Source organism: Sus scrofa, chromosome 7, assembly GCF_054392235.1.
Source record: "Sus scrofa isolate SSC_HxYL_T2T_F1_AM1 chromosome 7, Sscrofa_HxYL_maternal_Yorkshire_Landrace_v2.0, whole genome shotgun sequence".
Classification (NCBI taxonomy): domain Eukaryota; kingdom Metazoa; phylum Chordata; class Mammalia; order Artiodactyla; family Suidae; genus Sus; species Sus scrofa.
Window position 1 is genome coordinate 92,508,523 of NC_139389.1, and position 20,396 is coordinate 92,528,918.

Here is a 20,396-nt window from a genome sequence, read left to right on the forward strand (position 1 = left end):
GAGCTGCAGCTGCCAGCCTCTACTATAGCATGTCAGATCTAAGCTGCATCTGTGATCTACACTGCAGCTTGTGGCAATGGCAGATCCTTAACCCACTAAGCAAGGCAAGGGATCAAACTCAAATCCTCATGGATACTAGTTCAGTTCTTAAACCCCTAAGCCACAATGGGAACTCCCTAGCCTTTAATTTTTAACCTATCTTTACCTTCACATTTAAAGTTATTCTCTTGTAGATGGCATGCAGGTGTGTCTTAAATTTTTGTTTTTGTTATTCATATTTTTTTTAATCCAGTCTGACAATCTTTGCCTTTTAATAAGAATTGTTTCTCTATTTATATTTAATGGATTTGGGGATATCATTGGGTGTAATCTGGATTTTGCTATTTGTTTTCTACCTGTATATCTGTTTTTTGCTCCTTTGTTTCTTCTTTCTTGCTTTCTTTGGGTGATCAAATCTATTTTTATTATTTCATTTTCATTCCTCTATTGGATCTTCCCTATATCTTGTAGTATTTTTTAAGTCTTTATTCTAAGAATTATATATATATCTCAGTATATTATCCCAGTCTATTTAGTGTTATTATTATAACACTTCTTGTAAAATATAAGACCCTGAGACAGATTGATTTTAGTTATTTTCTTCCCACACTCTTTGTGTAATTGTTATTGTCTATTTTTATACATACATATGTTATAAACTCTGAAATACATACATATTATATATATAAAAATATACATATACAATAGTCAGCTGCTTTTTAAAGACATTAACAAAAAGGCGATAGTCTTGTTTTTGGCTATAGTCACCATTTTCAGTGCTGTTTATTCTTCCCTGTGGATCTAAGTTTCCATCTCATGTCCTTTTACTCTGGTCTGAAGAACTTCCTCTGGCATTTCTTATGACGTAATTCTGTACATCCAGGCATTTCATCCAGGGTGGCTCTAGTTTCCTTCTTCTTTGACTTCTCTCTAGTACCTTCACATAGAAATACATGTGGATTAAACATAGCAGAGATGACTGAACTCAAATTTCTGTTGACAAGTCATTTCTAGGCACCCAGCCTTTCTGCAAAGGCACTCAGAATGAGATTATAAAACTGGGAGCCTCTGAGCCAGCTTCTGCCTCTACACAGATTTTACTGACCTACACAGGGTTTAACATCTTTTAAATATACTTTTAGATTTGGAAGATTTTGCATAAAATTGTGGATTTTTGGCTTCTCTTGAAAAAAATGAAAAGCTCTATAAATTTAGACCCCAAATCCTGTTATTCCATTTGGCACCATTGGCCAAGACAAATAGCATTCCTGGCCCCAGGGATACTTGTGCTCTTTAGTCCTACCTGGTTTCCCACTAGGAGACACTCACCAACATTGTCCTGCTGGTCTCCAGGTTCAAGAGCAAGGAACTAGAACCTCTCCACGCAATACATCATCCAGGGATGTATCCTGAATGATCTAGAAAGTGAATTGAAGTGATTTATACATTTGTAATTCACATCAGTTAAGAGATTAAGTGTGAGGTTCAGAATATACTTTGCTTGTGCCCATCTAAGACCAAATTAAATCTTCTCTGAAGGGAATGTGAACATGGGGAACTCTTTACATAGAGAAGATAATCTCCTGAATTCCTAGATGAAGATTGCAAGCCTGACTACATAGCACTGAATTTCTCAGGCTTAGTAAATTTATGCATATTGGATAAAGGATTTCCACTCCCAAATCACAGAAGAGTCCACATTTTCTGAAAGTGTTTCACATCTGAAGTTAAACCTTAATCATAAAGGATTGGCTCAGAATTATAATCTCAGCGATGGCAAGGCTCCAGATTGTGCTGGGGGAGATATAGGTGTCACACAAAATAATCTTGCTACAGCTATTGAATTTTCGATGACTCCAGAATGATGTCAGAGTCAGACACTTTGCTTCTGCAGGTTAGATTCCATGGCCCTTTCCAAGGTTCAGAGCTACAGTGATGAGCAAAAGTATAGGAAACAAAAAGAGCAAATGAGAAGAAGGTATCCCCAAAAAAGGAGTACGTGGATGGTCATTAGTGAAGAATGGGGTTCATGACTTAGTATGAGATGAAGTTAAACTTGAGTGATGCATTTGGCAAGAAGAAACTTCGAATCCATCTAGAGTGGTGCAAATAGCCATCAGTCAATCTGGAAAGAGAGACAAATACTCTTCAGGTCATTTTGTCCTTTTTGGAGATTCATAGGGAGAAAAATACTTATTCTGATGATAGAAAATTAGGAAAGACAAGAGGAATGGGATCTCTGCCCCAAATCTATCCTTTTAGATTAATGTTCACTAATGGATATTAAAACATTGTAGATTAATGAAAGCCCGATAGACCATGCAACTGAAAAAACACACTTTATTTTGACAGGCAGTCAAGAGAGGCCCAGGGATTAAAGAGCAATTCAGATTAAATTACTCTCTCTGTTAGGACATCCTTTCCTTGGTAAATTGTGAGCTGGAGGAGAGGGCCAAAGAGATGCTGTGGCCACCAGAGGGCATTTCTTCCACCTGCAGTTTGAGATGATAGAAATAAAGGGTACACTTAGATTTCATGTCCTGGCAGGTGACCCAAACAGGGGACAACAGGAAGCAGGGGCAAGGGATGCTGAATTTTGGATTGGCAGCTGTTGATCCAGAGAAGCCTAGATGGAGAAAAACAAAGGAGTTTCCAGGTGTCAGTCGGTCAGTGTACCAACAAAGTGCATTTTCATCACTGAATTGCTATTTACTCTCTGTGGTGGTTATGTGCCACATGAATTTAGTTAAACTGGAACTACATTTCCCAGATTCCCTTCCCTGTCTGGTTCCTTATTAGGGTTGGTCACAGGAGGAGTGTGTGTGATTTGGAAGATGCAAGGGAGACAGAAGCCAATTTTATGCTCTGAGGGTTGGGATAGGTAGGGCTCCAAGCTCTGTGGCAGACAACACCTACTGCCCTCAACATGCCGTCTCACCTTGCTGACTCAGCACAGCACCTGGACCTCCAACTTCTCTGGCTCCCATAGGTTCTCACCTACATGCAGCTCTGCGATAGAGGATACCAGCGCTTTCTTCATGCCACCATGGATTTTAGGTGGTGAGAGACAGATGTGGAGGGTTCCAGGTTGCATTTGTGGGTTCTGGCTTATGCATGTGAGTCCAGCTCTTCATTGCCCTCCCCCATTTCACATACAGCTTTCCTTCAAGACTACGCACCTGGATGACTTAATAATGCTGTCTTCAGCCACAGTGCCAGATGGAGAGGCAACTGCCTTGTGTAGACTCCCCTCCAACCTCCAGGTCTGATTTTATCAACACATCTCTTTCTTTCTTTTTTTTTTTTTTTTTGCTTTTTAGGGCTGCACCCACAGCATATGGGTCATTTAGGATCTCTGTTGCCTTACTGACTTTTTGTCTAGAGAATCTGTCCATTGATGTGAGTGGGGTGTTAAAGTGTCCTACTATTATTGTATTCCCATCAATTTCTCCTTTTACGTCTGTTAGTATTTGTTGTAGGTTTCTGGGTGCTCTTCTTTAGGGGCATACATATTGACGATTGTAATATCCTCTTCTTGAATGGATCCTTTTACCATTAAATAGTGTCCTTTTTGTCTTTCTTTATGGCCTTCATTTTAAAGTCTATTTTGTCTGATATGAGTATTGCAACTCCTGCTTTCTTTTCTTGTCCATTGGTATGAAATATCTTTTCCCATCCTCTCACTTTCAATCTATATGTGTCCTTTGCCCTAAGGTGAGTCTCTGTAGACAGCAGATTGTAAGTTTTTGCTTTTTCATCCAGTCTGTCACTCTGTGTCTTTTGATTGGAGCATTCAGATCATTGACATTTAAGGTAATTATTGATAGATATGTATTTATTGCCATTTTAAACTTTGTTTTCCAGCTGATTCTATGTTTCTCCTTTCTTCCTTTCTTTTTTTGATTGGATGATTTCCATTTATTTTATGCTTGAGTATTTTTCTTTTTAGTTTTTGTGAATGTAATGTTTGGTTTTGATTTGTGGTTGCCCTGTTTTTTAAGTATGTTAATCCCTTTCCTGTGTCTTCTTGCTTTAGCCTGATAGTCATATAGGCTCAAAGACATTATTAAAATAAAAAAAAGGATCTATATTTTCTTACTTTCCTTCCCCACATTCTTTGATTTTGAAGTCTTTTTTTTTTAATATGTTCATGTTTGTCCTTTTGCTGTTGCTTGTGTTTATCATTGCTTTTACAGTAGGTTTTTTTTTTTTCTCTTTTAGATCTGTATGCTGGCTTATTTAAGTGACTGCTTTCCAATTGTGGTTTCCTCCATCCTATTTTTTCTTAACTTTTTTTATTTAGAGAAGCCCTTTTAGTATTTCTTTTAGAATGGGTTTAATATTGCTGTACTCCTGTGGCTTTTGTTTGTTGGAGAAATTCTTTATTTCCCCTTCTATTTTAAATGATATTCTTGCTGGATAGACTATTCTAGGTTGCATTTTTTTTCCTTTCAGAACTTTAAATATATCTTGCCACTCTCTTCTGGCCTGTAGTGCTTCTGTACAGAAATCAGCTGATAGCCTTATGGGGATTCCATTATAATTAACGCTTTTCTTTTCTCTTGTTACCTTTAGAATCCTTTCATTAACTTTTGCCATTTTTATTATAATATGTCTTGGTGTGGTCCTATTTGGGTTCAACTTGTTTGGGGCCCTCTGTGCTTCCTGTATCTTGATATCAGTTTCCTTTAGATTTGGAAAGGTTTCAGCCATAATTTCTTCATTTATGTTTTCAATCCCCTTTTATTTTTCTTCTCCTTCTGGAATTCCTATTATGCATAGATTGGCCGATTTATATTATCCCATAGATCTCTTATATTGCTTTTGTGTTTTTTCATTTGGTTTTCTGTCCTGATTGGGTGATTTCCATTATTCTATCTTCCAAGTCACTAATTTGTTCCTCTGCATTATTCATTCTTCTCTTTAGTGTCTTTAGCTCATTTTTTGTCTCTGCAAATGAATTTTCCAAGTTCCTCCTTATATTTTCTAGTTGCTTTCTAAAGGAATCTGCATTACTGTTCATATCCATTCTTAATTCCTGGATATTCAGCCTTAATTCCTTCAGTATTTCCATTACATCCGTTTTGAACTCAGTGTCTGTCAGACTGCAGAGGTCTATTTTATTGTTTGCTGCTTCAGGTGAATTCTCCTGTTCTTTTAACTGGGAATGGTACCTGAGCTTCTTCATCTTGCTTACATTTTTCTTTTTCTGTGAGTTTAGGGAAGCCAATCTATAGTCTTGGAGGGCTACTTCTATGCAACAGCACCTCTTTGTATTTTGTGGGGGTTACTATTTATTTTTGGCATGGGAGTTTGGATATTTGTTGTCTTTTTCTTGGTGTGAGCAGGCTATTATCCCCAGGGTGCTGAGTGTGTTTCCAGGGAGAAGGAGGCAATGGGTAGGGCTAGTGGTCAGTGCCTGGTTGCTGGGCTCTTAACAGCAGCAAGGACCTGCAGGAAGGTGGCACAGGCTACTCCTAGTTGCAGGGCCCTGGGAAGTGGTAATGAGCCTAGGCAGATTTACAAGGTGCCCAGAGCATTTGGCAGTGGCAGCAGTAGGGTGTGTGAATTCCCAGGGGAGTGAGAGCAACAACAGGTAGTGTTCAATTGCAGTGCCCTCCTCTGAGGTGATTGGAGCTGCAAATGGTGCCTGTTCATGGATCCCTAGTGGTAGCAGGCCACACCCACCTCTGGAGTCAGAGATAACTGTGGTGGTCTTCTGAAGACCATGCAAGAAGCACCTCATCCTTCTTAGCCCCCACAGGAGGTGGTTGGTGCACAAGCTGCTCCTAGTTGCATGTTCCTAGGAAAGTACAGTGATCAAGTATCTGGATACTGCCCAGTGCATTTGGCAGTGGCAGCAGCAGGGTGGGTGTGCTCTCCAGAGCTAGAATAACAACAGGTGGTATTCTGTTGCAATGTCCTTCTCTATGGTGTCCTCTGAGGTGGTTGGACTGCAAGTGGTTCTTGTTCAGGGATCCCCAGTGGCGGTGGGCCACACCCACCTCTGGAGTCAGGGATAACTGCAGTGGTTTGCCCCCACCAACTGCAGACCACATAAGAAGCACCCTGTCCCGCTTAGCCCACGAAGGAGGTGCTGCACCAGCTGCTCCAAGTTGTAGGGTCTTGGGAAGGGACAGTGATCAAGTGTCTGGGCACTGCCCAGAGCATTTGGCAGTGGCAGCTGCAGGGTGGGTGTGTTCCCAGGGGACTGAGAGCAATAACATATGGTTTGATTGCAGTGCCCTCTTTTTTTTTTTTTTTTTTTTTTTTGGTCCATCCGTGAGGTGACGGGGGCTGCAGGTGGAGCCCACTCACAGTCCCTCCCTTTGGTCTCTCAGATGACTGCCATGGTCTGTCCCTGATGCCTGTAGATCACACAAGAGGCACCAAAGCACACTTAGCCGGCCGCCTCCCCCCATCTTCCCTGCCCTTAGCCCACACAAGAGGTTCCCCCGCCACCCACAGCCGGCTTTGGAGGCGCCCCGCCCTCTGAGAGGTCGAGTACGCATGCGCAGGGAGATTTCTATGGCGGTCCGCCCCTCCTCCTCTCACTCTTCCTCAACAGTGGTGCCTTGCTTCTCCTGTGGGCCCAGACCTTCTCCCTGATTCCCTTTGCCATGGCGTTCCACTCCCATGCTCGTAGCACACTGCTCCCGCGCCCACAGCACACGGCTCTTTAGCCCCTCAGGCTGTCCCCACACAGCCAACCCCAGTCCTCTCCCCCGGAGTCTAAGTCTCAGCGCCCAGCCCACGCCAGAGAGTCTCGGGCTGTGGCGTCCTGGCCGGTGGTGCAGATGATCTGTGCGGCTCTCACTCTGCTTTGTCCTGAGTCCAGCTGCAGCGCTTTTCTCGGTGACTTTGAAGTTCCCTCCGTCTCGGCTGATCTCCCGGTAGGTTAGGTGGCTTTCCAGGATGTGGATTCCTTTTCTCCTTCACACCTCCCTTTCAGGAATGCTAGTGCTGTCCTGATTCCTTTCCTCTCTCTCTTTTTCTTTTGTTCTACCCAGTTATGTCAAGAGTTTCTTGCCCTTTTTCGAGGTTTAAGTTCTTTTGCCAGCATTCAATAGATGTTCCGTGCGATTCATTTTACATGTACGTGTGTTTTTTTGGTGTGTTTGTGGGAGAAGGTGAGCACGACCTCTTACCCTTCTGCCATTTTGCTCCGCCTCACCCATGGCATATGGAAGTTCCTAGGCTAGGGGTCAAATCAGAGGTACAGCTGCCAGCCTATGCTGCAGCCACAGTGACACAGGATCCAAGCCATGTCTGTGACCTACAGCACAGCTCATGGCAATGTCAGATCCTTAACCCACTGACTGAAGCTGGGGATCAGACCTGCATCCTCAGGGATTTGTTTCTGAGCCACATTCGTTTGAGTCACAATGGCAAGTCCAACACATCTCTTACTCTAAATACCTCATAGTGGTTATGCTTTTGGTGTCAAATCCCCACTGATACCCAGATGATACATGGTGGATTAACATCTGGGGGTATTACTGATTCAAACTTGGATCTGTTTATTGGTGTGCAATAAAGCCAATCTATTGACACCGCATTGCAGCAAAGAAAAGCGCAGCATTTATTGCAGGGTGTGAAGCTTTCAGAGAAAGACTTTTAAAGACAGAGTGAGGGAGAAGATTATGAAGTATATGACCAGCTCATGGGCACTATTGTAATTGGTTGATGTTCATTGGGAATTAACGTCATCAATCTTATGGTTCCCATGGATCTGGGGGTCTGTGTGCTTGTGGCTAACATGCAGTTAACTTCTTCCACCTGGTGGGTGTTTCTATATCTGCAAAATAGCTCAAAGGATTTGGCTTGGGATATTACCTATAGCCCTTGAAGAGGAACTAAAAGTCCTTGATTTTGTTGAATGGCTAAATTGTTATTATTTTGTCTTGCTTGACTCTTCCTTTATTCCTCCATTTTCCCACTTCTCTGATTAAATCTATTCTTTGGATCTTGGAGAAGGCCTAGGAGGCTAAAGTTTTTCTATAAACAAGAGATTGGTGGAGAATATGGGGGGATCTGTCCCAAGAAGGCCCCATAATGTCCTGCTTGGTTACAGGGGGATTATTGCAAAGTTTCTGGGGGTCTCTGTCATCTTAAGTTCTAGCCTCCCTTTAGCTTCAGTCTCTAGGAGAATCTAAGTTTAACTATGATGAGCCTTCTGTGTCCCCTTTATAGTGATGAAGGCTATTGAAATAGGTTTTCAGGTAGAATTACCCTGTAGTGATGGAATACAACTTGCCTCTGTGTCTCCCTGTCACCGCCTTTGACATACAGAGTAAATGCAATCGCTGCATCTGTGCTCTCATAACACTCAAAAGTTGAGGGGTTTATCTGTGTTTTTTATCTTCTGCCTTCAAGAGTTAGCAGTGTAGCCACCTTCCTAATCCAGAAAAAAACAAACAAACGAACAAAAAACCCCAATATTTAGCTATAACACCTAGGTTGGAAATTCAGTGAATGCAAGACTTGAGGTTATTTTTTAATGAGTTATTTTGAATTGTGAGACTGAGAGCCATATATCATGTTCAAGATCTTATGGGTAAAAGGAGAGAAACTAGCCTTTGTTGAATTATTGCTCTGTCCCCTGTGCTTCAAGTGCATTTTCTGTGTTATTTAATCCTTGAATTATGCAAGGAAATAGGTATTAGTACTGCCACCTCACAGATGAGATCATGGGGCCTTGGAGAGGTTAAATTATTTGGTTGGGTTCCATTAGGTTGTGGATAGTTGGGGTTTGAATCTAGATATTTCTAGCTCAAAAGCTGTTTTTTAAATTTTATTTTATTATTATTATTTTTCCCCGCTATACAGCATGGGGATCAGGTTACTCTTACATGTATACATTTTTTTTCCCCACCCTTTGTTCCGTTGCAATATGAGTATCTAGACATAGTTCTCAATGCTACTCAGCAGGATCTCCTTGTAAATCTATTCTAAGTTGTATCTGATAACCCCAAGCTCCCGATCCCTCCCCCTCCCTCCCTCTCCCATCAGGCAGCCACAAGTCTATTCTCCAACAGATGATTGGATTAGGAAGATGTGGTATATATACACAATGGAATACTACTCAGCCATAAAAAAGAATGACATAATGCCATTTTCAACAACATGAATGGAACTAGAGACTCTCATACTGAGTGAAATGAGTCAGAAAGACAAAGACAAATACCATATGATATCACTTATAACTGGAATCTAATATACAGCACAAATGAACATCTCCACAGAAAAGAAAATCAAAAGCTTTTGATTTCATAATACAGGTATACCCTGCTTTTCAAAAATGTGCCTTAGGCTATTTCACTTTAATGAAAGTCTGCATTAGTACCTATTTTTGCTAACTGAAAGAAACCCAAAGAGGATTTTCACATTTACCAAAAGACAAAACAAAACAAACAAACAAAGGACAGGTGAAAAGTGAACACAGTTTTTAAAGGTTTTTTTTTTTTTTTTTTGTAGCAGCATTCACTATAGAGGCAGAGCACACCCTAAGCAGTGAGAGTGGCACCATCAAACTCCTTCCTGGGAACCACACTCAACATCTCAGCATTAAACCATCATAGCTTTGGACTGTGTCTCTGAACACTTGTGCTTTTTCTTGCTTTATTTCTTGTATCCTTTAGCAAGATATGTCCTAAGGTTATTGCTTCTTTGCTTTACACCATTTCTGCTTACAAGAAGTCTCATAGGAGCATTCTATTTTAAAACAGCCAGAGGAACCTATAATAGCTAATAGGAAGTTTAATTTGTTGATTTCTTCCACAAATCTTTGTCCAGCAAGAAACAAACTTTCCCCTTAAACATCTGAAGTATCCATGATGATGTGGGTCTAATCCCTGGCCTTGTTCAGTGGGTTAAAAGAGTTGGTGTTGCCATGAGCTGTGGTGTAGGTCACAGATGAGACTCAGATCCTGTGTTGCTGTGGCTATGGTGAAGGCCGGCAGCTCTAGCTCCAATTTGACCCCTAGCCTGGGAAATTCCTTATTCCTCAGGCACTGCCCTAAAAAGCAAAGCAAAATACAAATACAATAAAATAAAGTAAAATAAAAGTGTAAGATAACCAAATCAAGTTTCTTCCAAACTTAGTGGTAAGTGGATGTAGATACTACACAATTCTGAAAAAATAAATTTCAGAGTAGTGGCTCCTAACCCTGGGCATTGCCAAAAATTATGGTGCCTGTATAAGAAAACCACAGAAGTGCTTGTGAGAGGGAAATTTCCTTTCCTAGAACTTGGAGAGAACAAAGATGGAAGGGAAGCCCATGACAAGGGGGAGGGCAGGGGGCAGTGTTGGATGAACTGCTACTTTCAGTGGAAATTCCATCATCTCCCTAGATCTACTTGTGTTGCCTAGGTGTGTGTGCCATCATATGGGAATGGCATCCTAGTGCTGGTGGGGGAATCTGACATCATTCTCATCAAAAAAGCTCCATTTTAAAAATCATTTTTAACAATGAGATTGGAAAAATTAAGGATTTAGTTATTTTTAGAGCAGTTTAAGGTTCAGAGCAAAGTTGAGAGGAAGTTACAAAGATTTCCCTGCACAGACAGTTCTCCCTATAATCAACAACTCCCACAAGAGTGGTACTTCCGATACAATTGATGAACCTGCAGTTACACATCATAATCACTCAAATTAATCCATAGTTTACATTAGGGCTCACTCTCGGTGTTGTACATTCCATGGACTTGGTCGAATATATAATGACACATATCCAACATTATAGTATTGTACTACAGAGTATTTTCACTGCCATAAAAATCCTCTATGCTGCACTGATTCATCTCTCTCTCCACTTCTCAAAATGAGATTTTTATATTGGAGTAATGAGTCAGTTTGATTAGAAATAATAATAACAATTAAAAAAATAACGAGTTTCTGGTACTCAAATTTGAAAGCCACTGATGTTGGATAAAGTTCTTGATGACTTCATGGTTAGGACAAACATGCATTGGGCAGGAAGATGTCCATGTTACATGCAAAAGTTTATAAATCTGGAGCAGAAGGCAAGTCTAGGTACAAAATTATGGTATGTATTAGGGAAAGTAATTATGGAGAGTCTAAATTCAGTTCTGATTTTGCATGGTTGGTAGAGGGTTGTGAAAGAATATTCAGCTCTTATCTGACTTTAGGAGGTGGGTAGCTAGCAGTGGCTCGGCTAACTAGGAGTCAGAATGCCAAGTGGCATAGGTCCTAGAAGGAAAAAGAGATGTCAGAGCAGGAGATGTAGATCTAGTAGAGCAATTGCACCAGTGTGGGGTAATTAGCAAGTCACTTCCCCATGCAGATGCTCATTTGAACATTCACACAGATTCAGTGTCTTTTTTGCATAGGTACTGAAGCCAAATCGATAATATCATGAGCCTCTAAAAATATTCTCATATTTTATGCTCAGTTGTTGCTGTTTAGGTGGAGTGCAGTTGGGCACAGAGAATGGGAAGAATTACTCAGAAGGTGGGGAGAGAGGAGCGAAGAAGGTGTGAAGTTTGGAAAAAGGACCATTGCCTGAATTTTCCTCTCCTATCATTACATTCTTTTTTCTTTCTGCAGTAGTCAGATTGATGCTGGGGTTTCAGGGAGGTCCATTCCTGAAAGTATTTGCTAAGTTCATGATCTAAATATCCAAATGGGCTCCGTCCTTTACTGGACTGATTCCAGTAGCCAACAGAAGCCATCTAGGGAAGCGGGGCTTTCTACGGAGATCACTCTTTTCAGAAGAGGGAAATGGGAACCCATCAGGCTGACCTTTGGTTTTGCCAGCAAAAGGCATCAGAGCTGGCCAGCTCACTTGTGAACAGCCATTTTTGGCAGCAATCTTCAAGACAGCAGTGGTGGAGAGCTTTTTTATGAGGATGCAGGGTATCCATAGACATAAAAAGCAGAAGAAATGCTTGTTAGTTATGGGGAAGGTGAAAGGCTTAGAAAACTGATTAGCGTAGCAGTGTGGTCAGATAGAAATGAAAGCTCAGAAGCATAATCGTTAATTGGGTGCTTACCTACTAATTTGAGCTTGGATGTCAGCAGAACTGCACTTCATTTCAAACCCAGGGTCAGACTTTAATGCTACATCATAAATTACGTAAAGGCACAACACTAACAATTAGATAATTATGGAGACCCATGCTGTTGCAATTTAACTGGGCAAGTTCAGGGCAAACATGACAGGATTACTGCTTAACCCTTAGACTGCTGGCAGGTTTCTCCCCCAAAGGGACAAATGAACACGTAAGTTGATGTGGTTGGCTGTTTTTCAAAACTTAGGGGTAAAATAATTTCTTTCCAGTAGCTAGATTCCTCAGATGACCTAAGCAGACTCAGAAGATATATTAGAGAAGTGTTAATTATTTCTTAGAAAAACCTAGTCTTTAAATCCACACCAGCTAAAATACCTGGGGGTGAGCTGGGTTCCAGCTAAACTTTAAGCTTAAAATCAAAGCTAATTTTTACCATTATGAGACTTTCTGTAGATGGAATGTGTCATTTTTCAATTCCAGTTTCCTCGCATTAACACATGAATCAAAATAGAAGAGCTGGGGTCCATATTTTATTTCTCATTACATTCTTGCTGGCAAATAAGTTGCTGATTGAATTGATGAAGGTGTTTTTATAATCAGTGTGAAGTGACAAGGCTGTGCTGGGGCTTCTGTGATGTGCATCATTCATTTGTTCATTTATTTATTCATTTTTTATTAATTGACATCCGAAATATTTTGAGCACCTCTGTGTGCTCGGTGTGGAGGATACAGGCATCATTAGATAGGCATTTATACATCAGTCTGCTTTCCTGATGGAGTCAGAAGATGTGTGGAGTGTTGGCCCACATGCCAGCACTAAGGGTGTTTCTGGGAGTTTTATTTTTATTGTCAGAATGTGAGCTTGAGAAAGTCAAGAGCCACGCCTTGTTTTCCTTCCATTCCCACATCCCCAGCACAGGGACAAGAGTACATTCATTAAACAGACAGGTCTAAGAGCTTCCTGGAGGAATTATTTTTATCTACGAAGAAAAAGAAAAAAATGGACCATTTCAATGAAATTTATATTTTGAAAACTCAAATTGTTTGACAACTGAGATCATATTTTAACTTCCCAAAAGTAATACTGAAAAATAGAATTCTATCTTATGAACAATTGTCTGTTAAATGTAGATCTGCTTTAGTTGACCCTTCTTGTTCTAAAAAGACACAGTGCGACCAGCCTTAGTGCATAGTGTAGATTACTGAGATCTTAGAATAAGGGACCATAGAATTTAAGGTTGTAGGATTCATGGGGAGTTTGATGTTGAGTCTCTTTGTAATGTGTAGGAGAGTGAGTTTTCCTGAGACCTTGAGGTGCGAACACCTAGACAGAGAGGGATGTGACTCAGGGCTATGATGAAAAGATGGAGATGGAAGGGAAGCTGAGACTGAAAATCTGGGGATTACCTGCCTGGCACTAAGAACATGCCATGGGTAAAAGTGCTTAGTGTATGTGTGTGTGCAATCATGAGTATCAACCACCAACAAAGTAGTATAATTCCAGAGCTATGCAAGAGTAGTTAGAACCAAGCCTACTCCTTGGGGGAGATGTCCACTTCCACCTGGTTCTACCTCTCACCAGTGAGAATTGGTGCTTGGTAAGTTGTCCTCTGTGTCTTTTCTCTGATTCATTGATTTCATCCACAGAGTGACAGCACTTGGAAGGTCATCACAGAGCCTCCAGAGTGGACCAGAGCAGCAGTGGCTAAAGACAATGTGACTCCTTGATCATCAGAGCTCTCTCCTCTGAAAGAATGTGGCTAGGACTGACCCTGGAAACCCAGAGAACATGTAAGTATTTTTGAGATTTATTTCCTCTGATTTTTATCATTTCCTTCCTTCTGCTAACTTTAGGTTTCATTTATTCTTGTTTTTCTAATTCTTTTAGGTGGCAAGGTAGGTTGCTTGAGATTTTTCTCTTCTTTTTTTTTTTTCCGAAGATGGTCTGTATCCCTATGAACTTCCCTCTTAGGACTGCTTTTGCTGCATCCCATAGATTTATGTGGTTGTGTTTTCATTGTCCTTTGTCTAAGGTATTTTATGATTTTTCTCTTTGATTTCATTGCTGACTCATTGGTTTTTTTATTAACATGTTGTGTAGGCATCATGTAATTGTTTTTCATTTAATTTGAATATTAAAAGGATCTCTTCATTTTATACCCCAAGCCACTTAAGTGGGAATATTGGTTACATATAGACAAGGAAATTGAGGCCTAGAAAGGATAGAGAACAAGGATGTTTCAGATTGTAGAAAGTGCAGTTGAACCATCCCCTCAACAAATGGTGGTAATTTTTTTTTTTTTTTTTGTATATGGCAGTAATACACAAAATGAGAAAGAAGAGTGCAGAAATACCATTTCAGGATTTTCCTTGGCAAAAGTCCTTTTTACCACTTCGCCTTTTTGTCCTTCCAAATTCTCCAAAAGAAAGGTCCAAGTCAGATAAAAATTCAATAAAAGCAATGCATTTCATAAACTGTCTTCATTTGAAACCCCTTTGAAGTGTCTTTGGTGAGCTTTGATGCTGGTAGATGTGACTTGTTTGGCAATAGATGTCTTCATAAAGGAACTCTGGGGAATTTTGCTAGTGATTGGAATTTGAGATGATTTTCTTCTCCTCTGTACAAAGACATCTGGTGGTCCAACTTTGAACATTAATTCATTTAAAGTTTAAGGAAATTTCCATCATGGCTCAGTGGTAACAATCCTGACTAGTATTCAGGAGGATGCAAGTTTGATACCTGACCTTGCTCAGAGAGTTAAGGATCCTAGTGTGGCCATGAGCTGTGGCACAGGCAAGCAGCCACAGCTCTGGTTCAAGCCCTAGTCTTGGAACTTTCATATGCTGTGGGTGTGGTCCTAAAAAGACCAAAAAAAAAAAAAATCATTTAAAATTTAAGCAGTGACCCGTTTTCTTCTTTTTTCTTTATTCTGAATTTTTGTACCTTTTAACCACCTTCACCCATTTTTCTCAATTTCACCCTCTGCCTCTGGCAACCATCAGTCTGTTTTCTGTTTATATGAGTTTGCTTTTGTTAGATTCTACATATAAATGAGATTATACATTATTGGCAGTATTGGTCCTTCTCCGTGCTTCTCTGTATGACATTTCATTTAGCCTAGTGCCCTCAAGGTCAATACATACATATATATATATTTATTACATGAAAATGTAATGCCCTCAAGATCAATATATACACACATACATATCTCACATTTTCACATTTTCTTTATCTATTCTTCCATCAGTGGACACTCAGATTGTTTCTAGGTTGTGGCTATTGTAAATAATGGTGCAGCGAACATGGGGGAGCAGCTATCTCTTCAAGACCATGATTTCATTTCTTTTGGCTATATACTCAGAAGGAGAATTACTGGATCCTATGGTAGTTGTAATTTTAGTGTTTTGAGGAACCTCCTTGCTGTTTTCCGTAGTGGCTGCACTGATTGATATTCCCATCAACAATGCACAAGTGTTCCCTTTTCTCCACATCCTCACCCATACTTGTTATCTCTTGTTCCCTTAAATGATAGCCTTTCTAACCGGTGTGAGGTGATACCTTATTGTGGTTTTGTTTGCATTTCCTTGAAGATGAGTGATATTGAGCACTGTTTCATTTACCTGTTAACTAAGAAATAAAAGTTCTTTAATTTATTTAAAGTTTAAGCAATGGCCCATTTTCAAGGGTGAGTTAATGTCAGAACACTTATTTTTAGCCAATGTTATATACACATCAACAATAATAATGCACAGAATATTCTCTTAATTCTTAAAAATCTTACAAAAGGAAGCTGGTAAGGTTAGCAGAGTGTGGCTTTTTGGAACCATCTAAATAAGAGAGTAGTCAACTGAGAATAAGTTTGGGCTTGCTGTGTGCTAGCGGTTGTCTTTTAGTGAATAAGTAGCCACAGCACTTTGGGAAGCCAGCTTATGGAGAAATCACTACTTTAATTCAAGGAAGTAATCTTTTTCTAGACAAGCACTATCCATTATTTGAATAACCTCGTATCTCCTATATTTTACCTCCCCCGCTCCACTCTTCAATTGGGTTTATCTGTGTAAACTCAGCTAATTACATCACAATTAAATGACACAAAAGAATGGTGACTCCTTATAGGCCCAGGAAAGTTGCAGTTTTCTCTGAAATTGTGCTTCTTCCTTGTTAGGCAGCATTTATGTTACTCATTTGTCTACCAGGTTCTTGCCAATTAGAGCAAAAGGAGAAAGACTAAACAGTAATGTAAGTAGGGTACTTTCTTCTTCTTAGAACACACCAGCTGTCTCACTTTCTCTTTTTTCTTCCCCCTTCCTTCACTCTTCTTACCATGGGGAGCATGACATTTTGCAAGGTTCTACACTTGGTTTTTTTGCATGTGACGACATACCCTGTGGATGTCTCACTTCAGTATGTGGAAGGTCACCTCATTCTTTCTAGCATCCTATTGTGTGGACAGACCATGGTTTATGAACCTGTGCTCGAAAGATGAATATCTTCTTAAAGATCCCAATCTTCTGCCTTTGAAAAGAGTGCTATGATGGAAAAATTATTGTGCATGTGCCTTTGATCACATATGAGGATGAATTACTGGAAATATAGATTATTGGATGAAAGGGAAAGTGCATTTAAAATTTTGGTGGATACTGTCATATTGTTTTCCAAAGATTTGGCAGTGATTTGGGATGCTATCTCTCTGTGTGATGCTAACCCACTGTTCCAAAGACACCTTGAGACAGAATTTGACCAAGTGGAATTGGTTCAGACATTAAGACAATTTTAAAAAGAGATAAACACTGAACTATGGCTATGGGGGAGAGGCTGATGGTCTATCTGTCAGGTGAAAGGGGAAGGAGTTTGGCTTGTCCTATGGGGACCCAGAGGCACTGGAACTAACAATGGATGAGATGCATTAAGGCTTAGTATGAAGAAATAACTGGGTTCTAATATGGAACTAACTGTCTCAAGAGAAGTCAGACAGCTGTTACTATACGTGACCAGGTCAAGGCTGGTTGTCTTTGGTCGTGTGTGTGTGTGTGTGTGTGTGTGTGTGTATGTTTGCATTTGTGTATGTGCATGCATTTGTGTGGAGGGGACATGGGCATACAATGAGAAGCTAAAGTAGATGACTTTAAAATCCTGAGTGTCGGAGTTCCCGTGGTGGCACAGTGGTTAACGAATCCGACTAGGAACCATGAGGTTGCGGGTTCGGTCCCTGCCCTTGCTCAGTGGGTTGACGATCCGGCGTTGCCATGAGCTGTGGTGTAGGTTGCAGACGCGGCTTGGATCCTGCGTTGCTGTGGCTCTGGTGTAGGCCGGTGGCTGCAGCTCCGATTGGACCCCTAGCCTGGGAACCTCCATATGCCGCGGGAGCGGCCCAAGAAATAGCAAAAAAAAAAAATCCTGAGTGTCTGAGACACAGATTTAATGAATGAGCCAAAGTATAGAAAATTATATATGCTAAGACACAAGTTTTTGTTTGACTGGGTTGCTCAAATCTAAATATCCCCAGAGACTAGCTTTACTGTATTATTATGCTGTTTGTTCATTATTTTTATGAACAGGTATTGAGTGCCCTATTGTAAGGCAGACGGGGGAGAGAGCAGACAGACAGACAAGGTCCTTGCCCAGAGGGAGCATACATAAGGTGAAGGATGGTAAAAACACAAATGACCTGGGAGTGCAGAGGCCACACCCTGAATAGGAGATCGGGTTAGGCAGAAATATGAAGGCTGAGTAAGAGTTCCCTTAGTACAGTTTAACTCCTTGATGGATAGAGGCAGAAAATTTTGTCCAGAGACCCAGAAGTTCTAGGAACTAAAAGAATCTGGATGTGGACATTTGAAGCATGGAGCCTGCAGGGAAGGCCGTTGAGAGCAATTACTGTGAGATCAGAAGGCAGGCTGGGGACAGAGTGTGAAGGGCCTTGGGGACTTTGCTCTAGATCATATTTGAAAGGTTCGAACAGGAGTGTCATGTGTTAAGATTTGTGGTTGTGGAGTTCACCCTGGCACTTTGGCAGTGAGATGTTTTAGGGCAGGGTTTCTCAATCTCAGTACTACTGATATTTTGGACTTGTTACTCCTTGCTGTAGCGACTGTTCTTTGCATTACTGGATATTTAGCAGCATCCTAGCCTCTACCCACCAGATGCCAGTAGCATCATACCAGCCTCCAACTATGACAATCAAAAATATCTCCAGACATTGTTAAATGTCTCCTGGGGTGTGTGTGCATGTGTGTGTGTGAGCGTGTGAGTGTGTGTGTGTGTGTGTGTGTGTGTGTGTGTGTGTGGAGGAGGGATGTGAAATTGTCTCTGGTTGAGAAACCTTGTTTTAGGGACTAAGATGCTACGATAATCTGAACTAGAAGGAGGATCATGGCAGAAGTGTGGGTCAGAAGGTCACAGGGAGCATCAGCAAATCTTGGGTGTGCACTGATTTTGGAGAAGAGGGAGAGCTGAAGGTGAAGCCCAGGTTTGAAGATTTGTCAAATAAGTGATGGGTGGTGTGATTTCTGAGCTATAGGACCTAAGCTTGGTTTTGCAGAGAACACAAGAAATTCTGTTTTGGAAATACTGTATTTAAAGTGCCTGGAGAACATCCAAGTAGACATCCGTTGGAGGTGAGTCTATCTAGGCTTCAGGTGAGTCTTGTAAGGATTCTGAGTTGGGAGGTGGTATTTGAGAGCTAATGTCTTATAGCTGGTTGTTGGTATTTCATTGTTATGCTCCTTCCAACTCCACCAATAACATTGTGCAGTTGTGTATCTTGGATGCCCAAGGGTTTGTGGTGCTTGCTGGGCCATCTACCTAGGAATGTGTGGCCAATTCCAGATGCTCGGAGTTCCTGGGTCATTCAGCAGGGCCACCCTGCTGGAAAAAGATCCACATGATTTCCCAACTAAGGAGGGGTGGCCCTGCAAGTTTGACCTTTCCTGCTCCAGGCAGCTGAAGTGTTTCTTAAGTGTTGGCTGAATGGCCGAGGCTATTACTCTAACTGTAATTTGTAATGGCTCTCTAACACTTCAGAGAGAACTGGGTTTGTTGGGATGAAAGGTGACTTTTAAAAGTCAGTAATTATACTTCCAGTGAAAATGTGTCTTTGGCATAGTGCGTAACTATAGTATGCAGGGCACCCAGGAATTCACTCCTGGACAAGGCTTATATTAATCATAGTTTCAATGCCCAGAGAACATGTTCTCAGCAGTTAACCATCCTCTTCCCCCTCCTTCAAATGTGGACCTTGTAATCAAAAGAAAGACACACCCTTAACTATAGCAGGGCTGCCATACTAAATAAAAAATTATAGTTATTATACAAGGACTTCATACTGAGGAGGGTGAAGTAATAACACATCTGGTAACCTCCATTAAAGAACTGAGTTATGTTCAGCTTGTGTTTTAATTAGCCTGTGATAAACAAAGAATCAAAGGCCATTCCGCTCTGGTGGTTTTTATATTTACGGCTGCCTTCACCTGCACTTAGATACAAGTTTATGAAGTATAAAAAGGCGAAGAGTTCCAGTTGAGCTGTCTAGACCATTTACTGTAATAGATCAGTTAGGAGGCTGTATTTCCGAACCAACCAGATGTGTACAATGTCTGCAGAGCTGGTTAGCCGCTTGGCTTACAGAAATGTTTCGGACAAACACAGTGTAATCTCCCAAGAAAGGATCTGGGATCAATACTTCCAGATCACTCAGAAGCTTTCACAGTTTGTGAAAACACCTCCCAACAAAGGGGTTTAGGAAAAAGAAAATGTTATCTTGGGGGTTTAGACCTAATTCCTCCTCAAAAGTTATAGGAGCCAATGAGAAAATATTTTGATTGCAGTGGTGGTGGTGGGGTTCAGCCAAGCAAGAGCTCCCCCAGCCCTACCTCCCAGCTGAGATAAATACTGAGCTAGTTTATGTGGAAGACTTTATTTGCTCTAAGACCTTCTAATGACCTTTAATGATCTCCCAAGTATGTTTCAGCTCTGCAATTCTCATGTCAAGGATTAATTTAGGTATCGTACTTTCAAGGTTATCTCACCATTTCACTGGTTGGGCCTGTGGAATTGGCCTGGAATAAGCATCTGGAATGACCCTGTTTCTTTCTGGCCCCTTGGAGAGCTCACCACCTGCCTGTACTGGAAGGGGATTCTGGGCCAGCTCCCAGGACAGGGACTTGATTCACTGATTCAGCTCCATTTCTATTTTCTTCCTTTCAGCCACTTAAAAAACCCTGGGTTTTGAAGTATAATATGCATGCAGAAAAATGTGAGCGTTTCAAAGAGAGCATACTTTTGGAACCCCGCCCCCAGGTCAAGAAGTAGGTTATCAACAACA

At 41.0% G+C, this 20,396-nt stretch overlaps 2 long non-coding RNA genes across 5 annotated transcripts in view; one reads left to right on the forward strand and one right to left on the reverse strand.

Annotated features, from left to right (window-relative positions):
* LOC106504490 (uncharacterized) overlaps positions 1–20,396 on the forward strand; it is a 754,869-nt gene that overhangs the window by 168,708 nt on the left and 565,765 nt on the right. For 3 of the 4 annotated variants that reach the window (XR_014810930.1, XR_014810927.1, XR_014810928.1), the window contains one exon: positions 13,720–13,863. This is a non-coding gene — a long non-coding RNA (uncharacterized LOC106504490). Of the gene's footprint in view, positions 1–6,317; positions 6,933–13,719; positions 13,864–20,396 lie in introns of those variants that run through there. The other variant, XR_014810929.1, reaches the window with a different exon arrangement.
* LOC146401775 (uncharacterized) lies at positions 839–12,120 on the reverse strand. The gene is made up of 3 exons (XR_014810931.1): positions 12,055–12,120; positions 1,369–1,457; positions 839–976 (listed from the first exon to the last, which is right to left on the reverse strand). It is a non-coding gene; the product is annotated as an uncharacterized LOC146401775 (long non-coding RNA).